The 22,500-nt window shown below is 37.0% G+C and overlaps 1 protein-coding gene across 7 annotated transcripts in view; it reads right to left on the bottom strand.

Annotated features, from left to right (window-relative positions):
• Positions 1-22,500, bottom strand: part of ZNF536 (zinc finger protein 536) — a 345,809-nt gene that overhangs the window by 271,436 nt on the left and 51,873 nt on the right. For 3 of the 7 annotated variants that reach the window (XM_027697631.1, XM_027697633.1, XM_027697632.1), the window contains exons 2-3: positions 20,160-20,239; positions 7,501-7,571 (exon numbers count right to left, since the gene is read on the bottom strand). The exons of 1 other annotated variant lie outside the window; for it this stretch is intronic. The gene's annotated coding sequence lies outside the window, so the exon portion shown is untranslated. Of the gene's footprint in view, positions 1-7,500; positions 7,572-20,159; positions 20,264-22,500 lie in introns of those variants that run through there. 3 more of the 7 variants (XM_027697635.1, XM_027697636.1, XM_027697630.1) reach the window with 2 other exon arrangements.

The raw sequence follows: 22,500 nt of genomic DNA, 5'->3' as shown, positions 1-22,500 counted from the left end.
AGAAGCCAAACTGTGTCAGTTTTCAAATAAGAGAAAAGACTTGCTAAAAGCTTCAAGATGTTGGGAAGAATGTGCCCTACAATGCCAACTTACTGCAATAAACCTAGCTCAGTAACTAGACTGTGGGCTTCTTTGTGTCTCATATTCTGAATGCAGAGAAAAGACCTCTGTGCCTCCTGCTATTGGGGAGGGAGAGGACTGAAAACTGGCAGCTCCAAAAAATAATAAAGCAACAAGTAGAGGCAGGCATGGTGATTCTCAGGAAGAACTAAAATGAAAGAGTCATAGCTGCTAAAGTCATTAGCATAGGTAAATCTGTTAAAAATGAAACTTGCAGCAGACAATTTGGTTCCAACCCAAAACAGGCCACAACTGACGCTGCGATATGGAAACGTTTACCTTAGAAAAGTCAAAACACTGCCCTTGAATTCTGTCATTTATGTTTTAATATGCTGTATTACAATATAGCCTAACAATCTAAAAACATTGAATGTAAACCAGGCATTTCAGCTCCATAAAAACATCTGCATACCTCCCCCTGCAAACTTCAGAGAATATACCACATGCTAGAAATCATGTCAATCAAATTAAAAAGTTTTCATGACAAAACATACTCCTAACTATTTTTTTTTTGGTGAGGTTGTGAGTGGTGACCTGTCCCCACAAAAGGAAAAAACGATTTTGAGGAATAAAAATAAGCAGTGTAAATGGCTGGATGGTTAAGCTGAAGGGTGGGGGGCGAGGAATGAGACTGGTCCATCTAACACCTTCAGCATGGAATCAACCTCCCAAAAACAACTCACATACATTGAGTTCTCCTTGTGCTTCAGGGTTTTGCTCAACTGGGAAACCTCCTCTGACCCTCGTTCTCAGCACAAGGATCAGTGCCCTGTCACTCCCCATGGGACCTACTGTGGGTTACCCTCACTGCTGTCCTCATGCTCCCCAAACAACTCATCCAGCACTTTTTGCTGCATATGACCACGATTAGAACAGTTCTACTCCTGCTTACTTAGTGGAGAAGAGCAGGCTCCAACTGTGAGAATTTTCAACACTTTAAGTTAGATAAAACACCCAAACCCTGATGCGTAAATTGTGGTCTCCCTGGCCCACTCCTGCATCTCTCTCTCCTTCTGTCTGCACCCTTCAAGGAAAATTTCAGCTTTTACTTGAAAATCAGAAAGTTGTTTTAATTTTGTTTCTATTTTCCTAAGGAAGGCAAAAGCCTTCTTAAACACTTCTAGGATAACTTTGTGGGGAAAAATGAGAAAAGAGGGCTCATGTAACAAAAGTGTCCTGTTAACAACCAACAACAGTTTAAAAATAATTATTAGATCTTACATCTTTCCACGGTATCTTCTCCTTTCAAAATTTCTTTACTATGAATATCAGGTATACAAAAACAGACCTAACCAACTGTTCTTAAATTTATGCAAAGGACATGGGTGAAAAAAGAAATCTATTCAGTGAAAAAATACAAATATTAGAATGTGCATTTCATATACATTTGTTTCTAAGGAATATTTTATTAGGATATTTCAATTATTTCTAAATACCAAACTAATTATTCCCTACTGCAAAGAGAGACTTGATCAGTTTTTGTTTTAAGGTCATGTTTGAGTTCTAATATTTAAGCCAAACCAAGACTGGAAGCAGTAGAGCACTTGTGGAAAATGTGTATACTTTTTCTTTTTTCCATTGCCACATTACTGTAGTTTTCCCTTTTGCATCATTATTAGTATAAAAAAGATTAGTACAAACAAAGCAAAAAAAAAAAAAGAAATTTCACTCCTACTTTCGTATTTCTTTAGATCTTAACCTGACATTAATGAGCAAATACACACTAGGATGATGATCACACTGTAGGATAAAATGGCTCATATACTGTGTTGATAAGTTAAGATGAAAGAAATCCAGAACAAAGACACAACAGTATTGCAGAGATATGTTTAGATTCCAAAATATTTGTATCAGTCAAAGATAGAAACACCCAACACAAAAAAACCCCAACTGATAAATAGAAACATCCACTTTTTCCCCACTTGACTGCATAATAAAGATACTGTATACATTAAAGCGTTCCTCCATCACTGTGCCTTGCTGCACATACAATACACACATACAGTATATACATATTTTCCATCTGATCTCTGATGGGTTTGCAGCTCCCATCGAACACCAGTGCCAACCCTAAGCAAGCCTTTGAGGATAGGGTTTACAATACAGGAGACAAAGAAGGTACTTAAATGGGAACAGTACTGGCATTGAAATCCTGACCCTGATGATCTAAGGCTGTAGCTGAGGTCCTTCTGAGAAACATCTCTGACACAATTCTTCCCAAATCTCAGAACAAAGCATTACGATTTGCAGTGGGCCGGACTACAATAGAGAAGTTTACAGGAACCATGGCTCAAAATCCAGAAAGGTAATCTGAAATGCACTTTACATAATCCCAACCTCCATATAACCACCCTCACTCTAACTACAAATGTGGTGCAGATGGCACATTTCCTCATTTATACTCTGCTGGGTAATACCCTTGTTTCAATAAGAATCATACACCAGAGCTTTTCCTCTTATTTTCTTTACTGCCAGATGAAGGGGTTTTTTCTCTTCCCATACCAATTGGCTTATTTACCTAAGACATCATGACACTTTATTCCATTATAACATGGCACTGTTCCCTCAAAGTGAGACCGGTCATTAGATGTATCATTCTGAAACGTGAATATTAATGCCCAAAAGAGATGAACCGTAAGCATCACAGATGGACAAGAAGGGATTAGACACAAATTGGTAACAGGATTGATAACAATTCACAAGTGCATCAGGCACAGTGACACATTGCCTTGATCGACAAGAACTACTATTCACAAATTGGACTTCCACAAGCACCTGCAATTCTCTCACCAATCAAGAATCATAATAAACATTTTAAGACTGATGTTTTTGTTAATGGCATCAGCCTGGTGCCAAGCACAAGTCAATAGGAGAACCATTTTCAAGGAATGGAAAAGCTGAAGGAAATGTAGAAGGTGCACTGGATGAATGCTGCAGCAGTCAACCACTTAGACTTAAGAGAAAAGAGGAGGTTATAATCCAAAAGAGAATTTTACGACAATAAAATACAATGGGTTGTATTTAAGGAATGAATGCAGAACTTCACCAGACAGTTCACAATAAATGTATGTGATCAGGTATTTTTAAATAAATAAATAAATAAATAAATGGCATGCTCAGAGAAAAATTAAAACACCCCACACGTGGACACTTTTTGTCTCAATGAGTGCAAAAAGTCATTTACCCAAGACTGTAAATAATGGTGAAATGTATCAATCCCACCTATTCTCCTTCTCTTCTCCAGTTAATCGGAGTTTACCAAAACCAACTGCCTAATGACATTATCGTGTGATTTTACAGCTACTTGTGTTGATGCTGTGCAAAGGACACCACGCAGTTGCTCTTCATCACATGTTTAAAAAACCCTGAACTGAGTATAATTTAAGAGTTGCTTCTTAGAATTTCTTCTGCTAAAGATAGGTACACATGGTACTTGACTGAAACAGTCAAGATAGATCTAAGTTACAAAATATTAGCACCAGCAGAGCACCAGCTTAACACTGCTTTATGCCTTTCACTACACAAGCTAAACCAGGTACTTCTGCCTAATATATTCTGTGCCTGGCAAACTTCCTGCAACACTAAGCTGAGTACTTTTCACTCTAAAGGATGCAAGTTGAAATTAATAAAAAAAAAAAAAAAAGAGAGCCCAAAGTCTTCCTCTTTTTTGATTAATGCTAATTTTATTTTTCATTTACTTGTTAACCTAGCACAAGAATTCACATCTTCATTCACTTTGTTTGTATTGTTTACATGTGTTTTTATGAGGTGCACATCTCTGCCATCCCAGCATGGCAGTTGAGGCACACAGACCTACGCACAACCTTCTGAACTAGGTTCTGAACATTCCAGCTTCTTCTTTTTAACTTGAATTCTGTAAGTAGTTTTAGATGGGTGAACTGTGTCATGGAAACGGGAGTCTCTTTATTCATTGGTTTTTAAAAGCTATATAATTTTTGCCCTGCCTCTAATTGCTTTGTATTAAATATTCACTAGAAATACGTGGGAAATTTGCACATCTTCATAGTAACAATATCTTTTTGTTCTGGAGACAAAATTATTATTTACTTGGTTAATTATTTAATTTTTTTTCAAAATGAGAAAGTGCAACCTGACTTGGTCACAGTGGCTCCAATCCTTCTCCTCATGAATCTCCTCTCACACAACACTTCTCCTGACTGTGCCTCTCACCCCACCAGATGACTTGGAAGTAAAGCTCTCCAGGAAAAGAACTGGTTCTTCTCCTCCTCTCCTACACAGGCAGTTTGAGAGAAAAGAAGAAGGTGAAGAATGGAAGCTTTCAATAGCAACCCAGCCAAGATAGATGATAAAACCTGCATGCTACCCTGAGGAAACAGGGTGCAAAGTTCAGTCCTATGTTTGTATTTCTAAAAAGTGTAAAATATCAAATATCCTTCTTGAAGAATAATTTTCTCTCTAGTCTCTTACCACATTGCTGTGTAACTATACAATAAATATTATCCTGCTCACATGCTTCTGTTTACTTAGCATACATTACATTTGATGCTATCTGGCAGCATAAGTTTTAGTTCTGTCATCTTAAAATACTAATAGTTGTCAATCAAAATAGAAAGTGCATAATAAAAATGTTCTAGAAACTAATAACCCTATATTTCTACACCCTCAGCTTGGAGCTAAGCATTTCTAAAAATGAGATTAATTATATGTTTGTACAGGGTCCAATACAATCAGACAGTCCTCTAAACAACATCCTCCTAGAAATGAACACAGAGTAGGTACATAATCTTATATATAGTGTGTGTTTATATTATGCAATATATGCAACACTAAATTCATTCATCATCTTCATTTGGTCCAGTCTTTTGATCTACAAGAGAGTTTGGGGGGGGAGGGAACCCCACACAATCTGCCCAGTGACAGTGTTAGGTAGAGGATGAGAGAAAATGGCATGGTAAATATCAAAGTAATTTACAAAGACTTTTTGCAAATATTTAGAAGCCTGGAAGCACCAAGGAGATACACACAGGACAGGACCCTGAAATTATGACCAACATAACATGGTAAACTGTTCAATTTAAGACGGAGTGTCAGAAAAATATCCTTTGAATTATATCTGTCAAACTTTAGTTGGAACTTCACTGCTTGGGACATTTAAACCTGCTCTGGACAAAGTGTTAGCAAGTACCCTGTAGGGAACAATCCTGTAATGTCAAGAAGATGGACTAGATGTATAACAGGTCTTTTGCTGCTCCATTTTTTATTATTCTAATCCATCACCCTTACTGAGGTGAAGTTTTATGTAGACCTTTAAAATATGACCATTTGAAAATTATGTCTGTGTCTGTATAATATATACACACATATGGGTGTAAGGTTTGGGTTTTAAAAACTCCAAGTACAGAAACATATTTTGCACCTAATTTGCCCATGCTACAGCTGTAACTATGCATTAATCTGGCAAATGCAGATAGAAATTTCTAATTATGGTTATGGAATACACAATTTACAGACATGATTGTCACATGAATTTGCAACTTAGGCATGCAGGAACTGAAATAAGTGTACTGTGGACAACATAGTAGTATTGGACTGCGACATGGTTATGCCACAAAACCAGGATCAGACCACGAGCTTTGCCCCAAAATAGAGAGTCAGAAATCTTGTAGGGTAGTTAAGTTGACATTGATGCTTGCAGAAGTAGTTAAGGAGAAGTTCCACGAGGAGCTCTAAACAAAATACTTCCATCAGGGATTCTTAAGGAAAAAGTTAAAGGTTTTATTTTGCTCCCTTCTTCCCAAGACACTGTGGTCTTTCTGATATTTCTCTGCCCCCCTGTTTTGCAGAGAAGCTACAACTCCCCATCACTCTTCCTAAAACCTAAAATCCACTGAGGACTTTGTACTGACAAACTACCCACAGTAAGAGTCACTCGGAGCAGTGGCTGCAGAAACACCTCTGTTCCCAGGCACAGGGTGGCAGAACTCAATGGATAAGCACAGTGTGGAAGAGCAGGAGGTTAAAGGCTTCCCTTTGTCCATGCCTGTTATTGTCATTTCTGTTATTCCAGACTGGAAATCCTGTCATTGACTGAGGCACTAGGCAATCACCCCTGTATGACTGCCATCATCTACACCACTTCAGTAGGAGAGAAAAGCAGTAAGAGAGTATGGAGAAGGAAAAGGTGTTTTCCTTTTAATCTTTTAGACTGCAATAGCCATCATTGGTTTTTCTGTATAGTTTGGCTCTAGTTTGTCATAGTATTACAGTGAGAAACATTGGCCTGCACTGATTTTTACACACAAATCTTAATGACTTCAATTGCTGCTAAGGATTCAGAATGGTGGCAGGATATGGCCATTCACCATAAAGACCCTAAAGCCTTCATAATTACTGAGTATACAGAATATTTATTATAGAGACTATGCCAGGCCTCTTTTGTGAGCTGCCCTGGGCCTGTTCTCTGAGCCACATCAAGCAAGAAGTTTAAATGAAACTGCTCCCAAGTTTCTGAAATGGTTTAATAAAACATATACTGACTGTAATATTCAGTTTATAGTAGAAAACTATTGCCCCTTGGTTTGAAAAATGACCTCTAGTTGGCAATTTTACTCTCAGCTTCATAGATTATAGTCCGCTGTTGGTCATTTTCTCAATCCACAGGGCAATACTTTTCCATAACAAGCTCAAACTGCAATCAGTATTTGTAGGCTGTTACACAAGTTGAGGATAATATGTCTCAACACATTCTATTATATGACTAAACAAAAGAAATAACAACCTGGTGACACAGACATATGGAGAAAAGCAGAGCTATTCTTCTAATGCTGAGATAGCAGAAAAACATATTTCTTTGTATTGTGTTAATTTGTATTAAATTTCATGTCTTCAATACACAATAATCTCTAATTTGATTTTTTCGTTAATAGTGTTTTGGTTTATGTTGTCTCATGTCTATTCTTATTTTAATGTAAAATGACAAATACGAAATTCTATTAGTATCAGATTTTAGAAATGACAAATAGTGACAGATAACCTAACATGGTAAAATCACATTAAAATGTATTCACATAGATATGTAAAAGATCGTTTGCTCTTGGGCTCACAAAACACACATTCATAAACTTATGAGTTTGATATTAGCAAGTTTCTATACAGTGTAGTAGATGAGTTGCAAGTGATTGCTTCAGCACCCAGTTCTAGTACATAAATACAGTTCCCATATTAGATAATCAAACAGATAAATTCTGTTGAGAAGAAGCCTCAGACTAGGAAGTGAGGTATATCTGGAGCCTGTTCCAAGATGTGCCCTGCATAGCTCTTCCAGTGACCAGTGTTCAGAAAATCATCCCCCCTTCTCACACCACAGTTGCTCTGATCTGCAGGACTAACACAACCTACCTGGCTGGCCGGAGTGTGGCGAGGTTTAATTCTTTAATCGATAAATGATGAAAGCTCTTGTAGATCCTCCTCTGTAAATGCAAAATATTTATAATTACAAGCCTAATATTCATCCCCATTTAAAATATAACTCTGAGTTTAAAACATGACACCCACCCACACTCAGAGACAAAGGGAACAACCTCCTAAGCTGAGGCCAGAGCAGTCAAGCAAAAAGGGGCATTTTGACACCCTTCCTCTAGAAATTACGAGTTTTCTGTCCTTTAAACAAATACACCAGATATACTGGAGATCTATGATGGGGCAAAAGGGAGAATCTTGGCTAAAACCTATAATAAGATCCATAACACAGAAAGGTTCATTGCAGATCTGTACAAGTGGCTTCGGAAACTATAAGCACCCATATCGTGGCATTTTGGGATATTAAAGGGACAGATAACTCTTTTTTCTTCATTTTCCACTACTGTTCCTATATTGTTGCTCCATCCCAGCTTTCCCTGCATTCTCTAGCTGGAATTTAAGTGGTCTAGATTAATTTAAATATGTAGGAACTACATCCAGAAGCTTTAAAATATTTGAGCTAAGAATGTATTTGAACGATTACCAGACGATGATGGCTCTTTATCTTACAAGTCTTCAAGGAATTCAGATGTTTAACTCATTAATAGTGTTTGCTGCATTAGTTTTTAGATTTTTATGATTTTAGAAGAAAGATTTTTCTAATACAGAAAAAAAATCCCCACCAGCTTTCTTTTCTTTCCCCAACATTTTTCATTTTAGGGTAATAAAAGTGACACATATGTGCCATAATGTAATGGATTAATTAAGGAATATGATGTTTATCCTAGGTCCTGAGTTGTACATCTTCATAACTCACTCATAAAAATTAATGTATTATACCACGCTCCAGAATGATATATCTATTTTTACCATACCTGTTGAGAATAAATTGTTCTAAATTGGATTATCCTGATATCCAGTGAAAAATGTAAAAATTACATTGTTATTTTAAGAATTTACATTGTTGTGTATAAGAAAGCATAATCTTCTCACTGTGCTTTTGAACTGTCATGTTATTCACTGTTACAAAATCATAATTGCTGCTGCCACACCTAAAATCAAATGCAGTGCATACTGTATTTCTTCATTCACTCTGCATTTCCTATCTTAATCACAAAACCATATACAGTATATTTTTGGCCTATTCTTTCATTACTGACTGCTTCTGTATATAAGTAACACAGAACTATGCATCCAAGGACTCATAAAACCCTCATTTCTAAAATCAACAGATGAAAAATCCCTAAATAATAACGTACAGATGTTTCATATTTAAATGAGCTACTGGCATGTAATGCTGCCAATCATGCCATGCATGCAGTAAAAATTGGTGAATTTCAAGGTACTCAGCATCTACAACATATTTTTATTTTTTTTTAAATCAGAAGATCATTTGGGGATAATGGAAATGACAGCTCTTCAATAAATATATAATGATATATTTCTGTTATTCTCTTGAAATTCCTATGACCGGTCAACTACACTGTATTATTCTGTACCAACTCCTATTCCTTTTACCTCAAGAAAGTTGATTTTGCTGTCCTTAAACTGTAATATCTCACTAAAAGTAAATTATCTGCAGTAAGTTATCTGCAGAGTAATCCTCTTCTTGAATACAAGACAGAACATCAGAGTTTCTAATCCTTCACAGATAGAGTAATTCACATCCACTGTACGTTTTACTGTAAAGACAGAGTAATACAATATGTTTGATAAATCATGTATGTGTCTGTGTACAAAGAAAAAGGTTTATCTCCTCTCCTACAAGATGCATCCATATTAAAGCACGCACGCACTCCCCATGCTGGCACTGCAACAATCTTTAGAAGTTCTATAATAGAGACATCTAAGTTTAAAAAATGAAGCAGCTCACAGGTCAAACAAGTTCCTGATGAGAAGTGCTTAACCAGAAATATTATTCCACTGATTGTAAGTTTTCATCCATACATCAAACCCCAGAGTCTATTGATTAAATAAAACTGATCTTTTTTTATTTCAAAGCAAAAGAGAATTAAATCATCCCCATTGTTTTCCCTTTGTTTGGAGCTATCACGTTGTGCACAGTGGCCATGAGTCCTGCTTATAATTACAACATCCTTTAGGAGAGCTTATTCTGCAATGACTGATCACAGGTTTCTTGCCTCTTCCTCTAAATTTTCTGCTCCTGGTCATAATCAATGGCACTTGATGGCCCAATATTCTGATCCAATGTGGCAAGCGATATGATCCAAGATCTGCTTAGAATCAATAAATTCATTCGCTCCAGGAAATTTTGGATCAGGACAACTTTAAGTATATGTAAATACAAGAATTTACTGCAATTATGCTGGCATATCTTCCTTTCCTCATACCTCTTTTCTACTGCATAATTAACTGCGTCATGCCTTAATTTTGCTTCCAATCCTACATAAAGGAATCCAGGCCAGACAGCCCTTGCAAGCCTTACCAAAGTCAAGGTCTGCTGGCTTAGAGAACAGAGGGTCTCTTCCAGCAAAACACATCAAACCACTGCAAATCTGTGTATTGCTGAGCCCCACATGGCATTGCCTGGGCTCTGAAGATACCATCAAATGCTGACATAGCATGAACATTTAACAGACTGCCTTGAAGAGCACCAACAGGTGGATACAAAACTCTTCTTGGAGTTTAGTTTTGTCTTTCCTTTTACTTTGTGGAAAAATGTCCAAGTTCACTTAATAGCTCCTGTGGGCTACTGCTGTGGCCAAGCCAGCCTTCAGCCTGGTCCCAGTCTTACCTGTGCAGTGCAATCATGCTCTGACACTCAGCTCATAATGTAAAGTGGCCAGAAAACCCTGCATCAGGGGTGTGGTTTCCATTCTGGAATGTAATCACTGCTAGGCTAAAATGGCAGCATCCAAGTTCACTTATGTGTCTCACCCCACACTTAAAAGTGAAAGGGTACATGGTAAACTCAATTCTGCTGCTGTATATACACATCATTTAGTAAATTGTACATAGTATTCTGAATATTTTTTAAACGTGAGGAATTTTAATGTATTTTGAATCTTCTTTAAATTAGCATGACAGACTAGGGTAAATGTAAAAACAGTAATATATTTTTTAAAAAAAGAAATTTATTCCCTGTTAGTTATTTCATTGTAATGGAGTTACAGAACTGCAGAATAATGAGTAAATAAATACAGACCTCTGTACAAGTTAAGAGGGCTGCAGCTTGGGCACATCCTTCAGCCTCTTAGTCTTTTTCCACTGGAAATCAGTAGTTCAGCACCAGCAGAGCAGAGCAGAGCACCTTGTTTCTGCCAAGTAGCACTAATTTCTGCCCATAGTGACATTCAGAAGAGGATGAATCAAGTCACAGGGGTAAGAAAACTCTTTGCTTGTGATGTGGCTGTCATCAGTGAAGATGAGTTTGTAACACCCTCCAAGCATCAAAACGACACACAAAAGAAACATTAAAAAAATAAATCCAACAGATAGTCTTGCAAAATATATCAGTGCAGTTCTCCAAACTGCAGAAGTCAGAAGATCAAGAACTCACAGTTAGGATTTTCCTACTAGCTAAAGAACATAAGGATTCTCCTGAAGTCTTTGATTGATATATGATCTTTTCTTTCTTTTCAGGCAGAACAGCTGTCCAGTGAACTAGAAGAAATAGCCCTGAAGACAGCTTTGTGTATGATATGACTTTGAGAGGGAAAATTATCCCAATGCTTTACATGAAACATCTAATAAAATAAAACTAAAAAGTATCCTCCATGAAAGATTTTTTCTTTCAATTTGAGCAAGTCATCCCTGTTATCATCTGGGGTGGGGGTTTTGCAGTGTCTGAGACCAAAGAGAAAAGGTATGTCCCTCAAAACTGGATTTGGAATGAACCTAACTAGAAAGATGCAATAAGTATTTTTAATAGAAGGGCAACTGGGCAAATGGAGAGAGAAAAAGAGAATTTTCTGGAGATTGTCAGGACACAGTGACCTGGGGTATATTGTGACTTCATTCTCCTTTGTAATGTAATTCTTTAAGTAAGGTGAAACACTCATATCTGCCACAGTAACCATATGTATAAATAGCTTTACTATGTTCAAAAAAACCCAAAGCAAAAATAACCAACACAAACCTTCTCAGCAGAAGCACCTGGTACAAATTTGTGTAAATTTATTCAACCTAATGGAATTATGTAAATTACACAAATGGAGGCCTACAGCCACTGTGATAATTCACTGAAGTTATATCCAGATTAGAGAAAAGATACCATGAAATGGAGCCTTTCTGGAGCTTGCTCTAGAGATGTGTTTTGGCAGCATGGTGAGAATGAACAGCCTTAGAGAATGAACAGCCACAATGCTCAGGTGAAATCTGTACCTCTTTCTCATTTTAAAACACATCTCATTGTGGCACTTGATTGTGTGGATGAGCACTGATGGATGCTGTCATACATGGACAGGAAAAGCAGAAGTAATTACAACTGTACTTTCCTTGGAGTAACCAAATCCAATGTAACACCAACAGGGGCAAGCAGGACATCAATGGTTCAACTACCTGCCCTTCAAAACCTTGTTGAATTTGCCACATAGGCTATGTTCTCCATTGATTTGGACAAGTCCAAACAAGGGCCCCTACACATCTGATACAGGATAGGATAGTTCTTGGCTTAGAAACACCTCACAGAAGAGCATGATCACCTTCCACCCATCCTATCTTAGTGGTACTTGAATCCTTAACCTAAATCTCCTTGCTCACCCTGCCCAAAACTCTTCATCTTTCAAATATAATGGATCTGTCCTCAGCACTCTTCCAACTTTCACTCCTCTCCAAAACCAGCCCTTCTTTCTTCACCAAAGCCTTCCTGAACAGGTCCCTGTGAGTGTACTTACTGCAGAAGCTAATTACAATTAAAGGAGATCTTTAGCACTGAGAAACTAGAGAGACAGGTACACACTCATACGTTTGCACAGCTAGAAATAATTTCTCTCCCTTCCCTTGAATAACTTGAATGCCCTTCCTTCCCTATCCCTAACACCCTCCTTTATCCCTACTTCTGGAGTCTTCCTCCTCCCTCCATGTAAACTGGCATTAATCCTGTGTCTCAGTGGTGTTCCCAGTAGCTGTTGACATCTGCCTGCTTTTCTGCCACCTCACCTGCCCCCTCCCCTCCCATTACTGAGTGCCAGCCCCTGCTCTCACACAGATTTTAGATCCACAATTTTCAGAAAAATCCTGCTCCATGGGATTCCAACAACAGAAGAACAGGAGATAAGAACATAAAAGCATCCTCAATGTGGTGTCCCATCAGGAAGCCAACTAAATCTGATAGACACTGTCCTCTCTGACCCATAAGCAGGAGAGGACTGAGCATTTAGAGAAAAGCAGTTCAGAAAACAATTTTATATAGTCTGTAACCAGCCAGCACCACCCAGCAATTTGCCCAGGTTTTTACTTTTGAGGTAATCAAACAGTATTTAAAAAAAAATAAAATAATTTCCACACATACACATCACATATATATTTATATTTCTCTCTCACTTTTAGTTTGCAGTGACAATCAGCAACTATTTTACAGAGAAAGACTCTAACAAGCTTACAGGATGCCTTTAGTAATAAGATAATTATTTGTAACTCTATAAAGAATTATAATTTTTAATTTAAAAAGAAATCAAATAAAAACAGCTTTCATCTTTCCTACTATGTGAAGAAAACATTCTCTGCCTACAACTCAAATTATCATTCTCTCCTTTGTGCAAAATGAATTGACCCAGAAAACTAAAAGGGTAAGAACCCATATTTGCTGGGCTTATTCAGCAGCCAAAAGTTCATGAAAAACACTGTTGTGTATCACATAGCAACCACTTGATGCCTATTGTTAAAATACAGTAGTTATTCAAAAAGTAAAATCTTGCATTCTCAAATAAGAAGTCAGGCTGCAATGTGTGTTTACGGTTTTGGGGAAATAGTCATCTTGCCATTTTCTCTTTTTTCCATAGTCTTGGCATATTTGGTCAGCTATGCAATGTGCAGTTACCCACAGGAAAGAAAAGAAACACAAGAATTTTCCTCCAGTGTTTAGCTCAGAGGACAATGTCCATTCAAAGCAACACTTGAGATCACTATTAAGAGAGTTAGCATGTGCTCTTTTTTTTATCCACCCACACTTTCAGTAAAAATGTAATATTCCAGAGGAAGGGCATGAGGGAGAAAGGGAGAGAGGCTTCTGCTTTTTGACTGGGCATTACAGTTGCACACTTTCACCTGTTCTGAAAGCAAGCTGCTCTCAGAGAGTCCTTTACACGTGTACAGGTGTCCACACTGCTACTGCACGTTTGCACTTCTGCCCAGCACTGTTACCTGTCACTACAGCTGGGGAGAGGGATGAATTTCGCAAAGATCTCCCTCTTTACCTTTCCTCCAAACCTTTTGTGGTAGAATATGATTTAAAAAGTAAAACTTATACAGAAGGAAAGAAAGTCAGCTGTAGAGTCAGAAAAAAATATTAACAACTTCTGTTAAATAGAACTTCTGTTACTCTAAAATATTTAAAAAGCAGTGGCAGATCACTTGTGCTATTCTGGCTTTACCAGATTTCCATAAAAGCTGAGAGTCAGCCCTTGGTTTGTCACAACTGCATGGGACTGTCTATTTAAACTATCAAATCAAGACCAAAAGGGTTCTCCTGAAACAACTGCTGGAGAACATGAAGGAAGGAATACGAAAGGTATAAACTCCCTTGAAAGTTTTATTATGTGCTATTAGACAAATAGTACAACTTAAAACTTCAAGATAATGGCACTTTTGATACCAGAAGGGAATGGCAGCCTTGCTTAGCATAACTTTGAGATATTTCATCAAGGCTGTATACAAACAGGTAAGCCACGCTTTTTGCTAGTGGTGAGATGCTTGTTGAGATTGTCTTCTTATTTAAAAGGGTGTTTAAACTCCTTTTGATTTGTTAAAATAAGATAGTGGCAGGAAGTAGATTAAAAGGGGGAAAATGTGTGAACGCAGACTTTTTGCCAAGAACCTTACTTTGAGCCCAGCTGTATCCAGGTATGTGTGTGCTTTTTGCACAGTCCCTGAAAAGAAAGTTGAGTGATAGGCAGCAAAGCTCACATGAGTGCATGAAGCTGCCAAAGGAAAAGTGTGAGAATGAATTAAGTACCCAGAAGCAAAGAGATGGGCTTTAGGATTTGAGAGAGAGGTCTGGCTGTTTCCAAAACAAGATGGAAAGCATGGATGGGTTGAAGCTGCAGCTCACTTGCTGCAAGTGTTTCTGCTTGCCTTAGCCAAACCTTTATTGGAGGTCAGAGCAGATGCAAAAATCAACTTAACTGCACATCTTACAAAGTATATATTCAAACAAAAGTATATATACAATTAAATATTTCAGTCTCAGGTGGATCAGTGTGTACTTCTAGACAGTGATTGTCTATACAAAGGAAATCCTTGGTTTGGCCACTGGTCAGCAATTTGGCCAGGGCAGGATGAGTTAATCAAAAATGGCTGTTGAACAGCTGTAGTTACAATAGTACAATTGTAATTTATCAGCAAGGTACTAGCATACTTGATGAAACAAAGACCAAGCTATTACATCCAGTGCACAACTAAAAATTAAGAAATCTTTTCCCCAAAACAATGAAAGGTATATATTGAAGAATAACGCACAACTTGTCTAGCACAAGTCAAATTCTCCTCTGAAAATGTATGCTTCTCTCAGAAACAGATTCCCAGCACAGGGACTGGTAATTTATGATCCACCAAAATACTCTGTTGAACAAAAAAAAGTAATACTACCTACACCATGCCTATGCAAATCACCATGAATAAGTGACTCTAAGGACCAGTAAGAACAAAGCCCAAAACTCCTATCAAACATTATTTGAGGTTTGAAAAAGTCAAGACAAAGTGTAATTTTTTTTAAATGGGGATAAATTGGGATTTCTGTAACAATTGACTCATTTTGCCTGCTTTTATCTAAGGATCTCAAAGAGCACTCCAAGTGTTAATTAAATTACAAAGCATTTTTGAGACAGGTAAATGGTATTATGCCCACTGGGGAACAGAAGGAACATTTATGTTTCATTACTAAAGTCACACAGTAATTCAGTGGCTAGTAATATAACCCAAGAATTACCAGTTGCCACTTCTACTCATTGACTTGATGGCCTCATAAGAGATAAAATTAGCCTTAAAAGCCAAAAATACTTTCCTCTTGTGCTTTTCTATCTTTCAAGAATAGGCCAAGATTTTTAAATTTTATTTTATTCTTCTTCCTCTGCTTACTGGGAGGCCTTTCTTTCACAGTCATACAAAAGAAGCCACTTCCTAACCTACCCAAGTGTGTTAAGGATCACAGTACAGCAATATGGGTAGGAGCTTAAACAAGGGCAGTGAACTGTAATGGTGCTCTTATTCAACAGCTTATGCACCTGCCTCAGGGTCCTCTTCTCCCTCCTCTAACCAGCCCTACTCCCAGAGGTGACACATCAGAGCCTCTATCCCATCAGAATGAAGATGGAAATATGTGCAGATGAAATAATCCTTTGCTGGCCAATTCACTGACTTCAAATCTTACTTTACCAATAAACAGACATAAAACTACCCTGATGAACCTGGTGCCTCATGCACTTCATACAACAACCTCTCACTGAAAGGAACAACATAACAACCACCCAACCAGGCCCTGAAAATGCTTCAGACCATGGAGAAGTCTATACTGCAGCCTATCACATCTATTTTGAGTTGTATGTAAAGAGATGAGGGAGAAATATTTCACCGACCATTCTATTCTTAGTCAAAAAAAGGAAGGCACCATTTTTCATTTTGGCTTGGTCCTGACTAGTAAAACTGCAGGATCCAGGAGTAATAAAGCAGTAAGGTATAATGCAATCTGCACAATAGACTGTCCAGTGACTTACAGTGCAACCTAAGGCATCTCTAATTCAAGACTGTGTTAGAGCTTTAACAAATTATATCTCCATTAGTAAACTGATTTTGGAGAGATCTTTATAAAAGGCTTTTCTCTTTTGTACATAACTATTTACCACTAAAAACAGGGAAGCATCTCTTTGAACTTTCTCTAAACCTTTTGAATACAATGTTAAACCGAGATTTCAGGCTTTATTTCCCCCCTCATTTCTTGTTATGTCATGAAGAATCAGCTATGTGGAAGAGATGAGAATGTCTTTGATTTAAATGACCAAGACTTAAGATTGTCTTTACCGTGGCAGAAAATAAAGCTGCTGCATATATTTCCAGTGGTAGTACTATTGTTATATGGTGTGACAATCCTCATCTTTTTTTCTTTTCCTAAAACTACATCTAAAGAACCACACAGTTTATATACTGCATTCAAAATATTCTTCTTCGTTTACATTGATTGCATATTTCAAATCATGTTACAGCTGTATCGCTTAGCCTAAATCAAATAAGGAATCCACATAAATGCATACACACACTTTGCTTGTTTTTAGACATTGCCAGTATTGACGAGATTAAAATATTTTTCTCATTCATTATTTATTGTGATATGATGAAACAGTAAGAGTATGTATTTAACAGAACATCACAAAGTAGAGTTAAAATGTGGACATGCTGTTTCATTTTGATTTTACTGTGACAGTGTTAAGTACGTGACTCCCTGACTGCAATAATGACATCTCTAGGTGATGAAGATTTAAGATGCTTTGCAAAGATGCAGTGTTACCCAAACTCTTCAGCCATGCTGATTAGGAGCATTACTAAATAGATGAACCCAAGGGTGGAAAGAGTGCCATGATTAAAGTCCTGCCTGTTTCAGAGGACTGGGAGAATCAGTGCTTAGAGCAAGAGCAGCAGCAAATTCCCCCACTGCATCCATCAGGTATGTAACTGGAATGATTGGAGGGCAGTCACACATACATCACTCCAAAATTTTTATAGGCAACAACACTTGTTGTTACCAAAAATGTGTCCCCTGGATAGTCTCTCTGCCTCTCAGGTGAACTGGTACTACCTGACAGCTGGAGTTCGGGGTCAAGCAATGCTATATCTCAGTGAACCTCAAGTACAGGGCAGATACATGTGAATTGGGTTGTCAAATGTGTGTACCTTAGGTTGAAAACCACAGACATAGCACTGCACAATCCCAGTTTCCAGCTCACAATTGGGCACCATTTGCATGTTTCTACACAGGGAAAAAAAAAAAAAAAAAAGAAGCAAGGAACTGCCAAAGAGCAAGAACCACAGCAAAGAAACTTAACCAAAACTGGTAGTGCTGGGCAGAGGAGCAGAGAGCTTGCCTTCTGCAGTACGTGGCAGTATCTGGGTTAGAATGCAGAAAGAGACACATTTTAGCCCAAATGCTTATTCTTGCATAATACAATCTAAATATACCCGCTATGATAAATACAGCAGAATAATCAGAAGGTACTGAATGCTTAAAATGCACCCTTAACAAAGCAAAACAATGTAATGCATATCTCTCTTTACGTGTCAAACAATTTGCCTAACAAATCATAATAATGCAGAATGATATAAAATTCACCCATCAAGCCCAAATGCATGCACAAAGATTACCATGGCAAAGAATTGTGAATTTCATTAAATATGTTAAAGGCAAAAAAAAAAAATTCCGCTTTGAAAAATAGTAATCCTGTCTTTCAACAAAAATATTATAGGAAGCTATGAATTTGGTAGATCTGAATAGGATGTTGGTACATGTTTTACTAAGGTAATATAATGGCACACTATTATTAGATCACATTAATCATTACTGTGCCAAAGGCACTGACAGCACCACTGAAAAGGATTGAAAGGGCTGGTAATGGATATAAATTACCCATTGTGTGATAAAAGGATTTTTACTAAGAAGGTAAGAATAAAACAGCAAATTTCTAATATAACTGTTGTGTAAAAACCAAAATAAAAGTAATCCAGTCAGTAATATCCACAAAATCAGAAAGTAAGCACTTTTGAAACAAGATAAAGTCACAATAAAAACTGTATACAATGTAAAATTAATTTCGTGGTGCATAATATTACTATCAATTTAAATAGTTTACATGATGACCTCTATGGTCAAGAGAAAGGTAAGCTTTGTTAATTAGAATCGAGTAGGAGCTTCTGCATGTGTATTTTAAGTTTGTGGGCTCGGAAATTTTTCTTTTTTTTTTTTTTAATATACTGTAGCTTCATAACACCCCCCCGAAACTGAAAACGTGTTGAGAGTTTTCTGTTTTCTGCATTAACATCACAACAAACAGCACATCTCTCAGATGGTTTTATTTGGATTCCAAATGCTATTACAAAACGAACCACGTCTTTGCTGAGCTATTTAACCATTTGATTGAAACCATTTGTATTACTAATTGTCCGGTTCTGTGCTCCTCCTTTACTCTGGCAAGTATTTCCTGATATTAGTAGGGATCAGTGAAGTGAATTGGTCAAACTACATCCTTATTTACAACATTAAAAAATCCACATATCTTCTCTGAAGTTGACGGAATTATTCTAGAATCAAGTCACTGTAATTCTTTCTGAGTCAATTGTCTAGAATAAAATCCGGTAGCTCACATTCAATTAGTAAGTTTTAAAAATTGTGAGCCGTACTCTTAAATGATATAAATTCATAAGTATGGACATCAATCCTGAAAACACTTACGTCTATACTTAACTTTACTCACGTGAGTAATTCCATTAGCATCAGTAATTCAATACCTGCTTATGCATTTGCATTACTGAAGCTTTAATATGCCTGGATATCCTCTCACTTACATCAGCTATAAATCAGCACAACTCCACTGAATCACACAATTTCTACTGATTCCCAACATATAAAAACGAATGGACAATCCAGTATAACAATTATAATAGAGAAATAACATAAGAATTTGATTTGGGAGCAGCAGCTATCAGAAATTTTGATTTAAGAATCAATTAATGCATGTAGAATGTGGAATTAATTATTAGTTATTTCCTAGGAAGCTAGACTTTTATTTCAAACTGAGGGCCAAATAACCCAATTCTGATTTCACACTTATTTCCACACCAATCTGATTTCTCAGACTTTACAGGAGCTTTTCTTCTATTGCACTGGAATAGCTCAGAGGAAAATCACATATACAATGTAGTACAGCCCTCCACCCACTGATTTTCATGGGTGTTCTTCTCATGCTAATATACAACAGAATATGGTTTTTAATAATATGCATGAGATGTTCTATTGAACTTACGGGGGAAAAGAAAAAAAACAAACCCAAAAAGTGATAAAATGAATTTAATCAGGAATGTCATGGGTTTTTTAAATCAGCAGTCTGATGATAAAGTAATAAATGATGATTCATCCCCAACACAATTATTACATATCAACTGCATAAAGATGAATGCTCATGATTTCACCAAGCAGACTTTTTTCTTGAAAAAAAAAATCTATTTGTAGCTCACTATACCCTGAAAGAACTACAATAAAGTTTTGCAAGACATAAATATTGTATTTTTGAAAAGGTAAAAAAATATGTGAGAACAGATTTTAAAATCTAATTTAGGTACTCTGTTTTAATATAGTTTTACTATGGAAAAACAAACCTATACTCAGATCCATAAGTAGAAGAAAATGTTATGAGAATAAGATAAGTAAGTATTCTTACCAGTTATTCTTAAGCCAACGAATCTGTTCCCTGGGTGAGGAAATTCTTAAAAGACACAGGATAGGTACTGAAGGTCACAACTGTAAAAATAAAACCTGTGAGAAATTTAATATGTCAAAACTCAGTGTTTGAATCAGATATTTACATTAAAATATTACAATGCCACCTCAAGCAGACAATCTACAGGACAGCAGAGAGCATTAAGAATTAGAATATTAATGGGATTAACATATTTTATTTTTTAAGCCTTCGTAATGTATGTGTTTGGTGGTCATTTCATATTGGGAACTGAAAACTTCTTTCAGTTCAGGATTGTTTTGAGAGGGAAAACCTCTCCTCAAGATAATGATGAGGAACAGAATGAAATTCTTCTGATCCTTTCCCCTAGACAGTACAGCAAAAGAGGACAAAACAGGATAAAACAAAAGTTGCATAGCATACTCCAGAAACCCAGTTATTCTCTTTGACATTGATATTCTAATCTTTCAAACTGAGTAAAAAGAGAACAGCTACTAATTGTATTTTTACTTTTTTTTAATTCCATTTTATAACAGAAATAAGTCCTTTGTAGATGATCTCATCTAATAAACCCTACTTAAAAGAGATAAGAGCCAGCAGTAAAAGCCAAGCCAGAATACTTCCAAGATATTTGTCAGTAGTGAATTTAGGGCCATTACATTAGTAAGCAAAATAGAAACAAAAACAAAGGGCATTCTTAGAGCAAAATAAAGTTCACTCGACTGAAGCTATAATCTGAAGAATTTATGACTGAGAATTCTAACTATGTTTATTCCTATGCATGTCTAACAAATGAAATTAAAGGTCACTTCCAAATAATACACTTTGTACATCTACATCAGCCAAACTCTTTCATACAACAGGCTCTGAAACCCCAGTTCAAGCACCACAGCCTTAGGGCTTCACCTTACCAACACTGATTTCTCTGCAGAGCCCCCCTGCCAGGCTGTGGTACAGAATTGCATCCTTCATTTCAGTGGGAAATAATTGAAGAGTTTGGCCATTTTGCTGCATTTGGTTTAAACCAGTCAGCACCAGCAGGACCACACCGCTGCACAAGGCCATTTGTTGACTTGAAGGGTAAACAACAATTTTTAGGGGTTCTATTAATGATGAAAACAATATTAAATAATTCTGAAAACTACTAAGAAGCACAGCCCAGTATTAGTGCAATACCAATACAACAATTTTCATGTGCCTTCTAAGGTCTCTCCAGTCTCCACCTTGTCCCCATTACACCCAGTGCAAAATGCTACTACGGTGTCCCACTTTGTCCATGTCACCTCCTCTTTTCACTCCTCTGGTTTCTCCACCACACCAAACACAGGCTACTTATTGTCATTGTCACAGTTTACCACAACACTTCCTAAATTCCACCCTTTGCCTGCAGATTGAACCAGTTTTTGTCACGCTTTGAAATGTTCTCCAAATGATGATTCTGCCATACAACTTCTCTGACATAGAATTACCACAGCTAAAGCTTAAACCCCTCCTTTATAACTCACATTTCCACAGCAAACTGCCAACAATTGTGCAGTAGACACCTGGTTTGCCATCCCCACTGTTCCTCACAGTAGGAAGACATTTCTTTTTTGCCTTCTCCTCATGCCTAATTTTCTTTTACATTCCAATTGTCTCTGGGTTTATACTTGAATTATAAGCCCTAAAAGGCAAAGCCTATCTTCTCATTAGACACTTTACTGTATTGAACTGAAGGGGTGGTAGCCAGGCTCAAGGTATTACTCCCATTTCCTCTGGGTAAACCCAGCTAGAGGAGAAGTAAACCAATGGGAAAGACAAGCCAGGCACCTGCAATGTTAACTGAAGAGAACAAAAAACCCTTTGTAAATGGTTAAAGAAAACCCCTGTCATCAGATTAGGTCTTCCCAAATATGAAGTCATATTTAGACAGGACTCAGGTCCCATTTATAAAGGCCCATATCATTTTTTTAGAATTTAAATGAGTGTATTTCAGTTACAATATTTGGACACATAGGAAAAGCAAATCCCTGGACTGCTGCAGATAAACATAGGTCCCATCCAGCATTTTCAGTTGCACAGTATCTGAAAACAGTGACAGCTTGTTTGTCTGGAATTCCTGCTGTTGTTGATGTCTTAAAACCTCAAGATATACCTTTCTAGTGTTTCCTTGCAGCTTGTTCAATGTAAGAAAGCCAAGCAACAGAAACAAAGAGGATAATAAACTGTTAGGTTTCTAAAAGATGTTATCTCACTAAACAGGTTCTTAGTACTCCTACACTGACATCATAGACTACATTTTTGCTATGCTATTACAAGGCTACTTGTGTTTAAAAAAAAAAAT

The sequence above is a fragment of the Neopelma chrysocephalum genome, unplaced genomic scaffold, assembly GCF_003984885.1.
Source record: "Neopelma chrysocephalum unplaced genomic scaffold, ASM398488v2 Primary Assembly neopelma1_121, whole genome shotgun sequence".
Lineage (NCBI taxonomy): Eukaryota > Metazoa > Chordata > Aves > Passeriformes > Pipridae > Neopelma > Neopelma chrysocephalum.
Note: the sequence above shows the minus strand (reverse complement) of the source record. Positions and strands in the feature narration are given on the sequence as shown.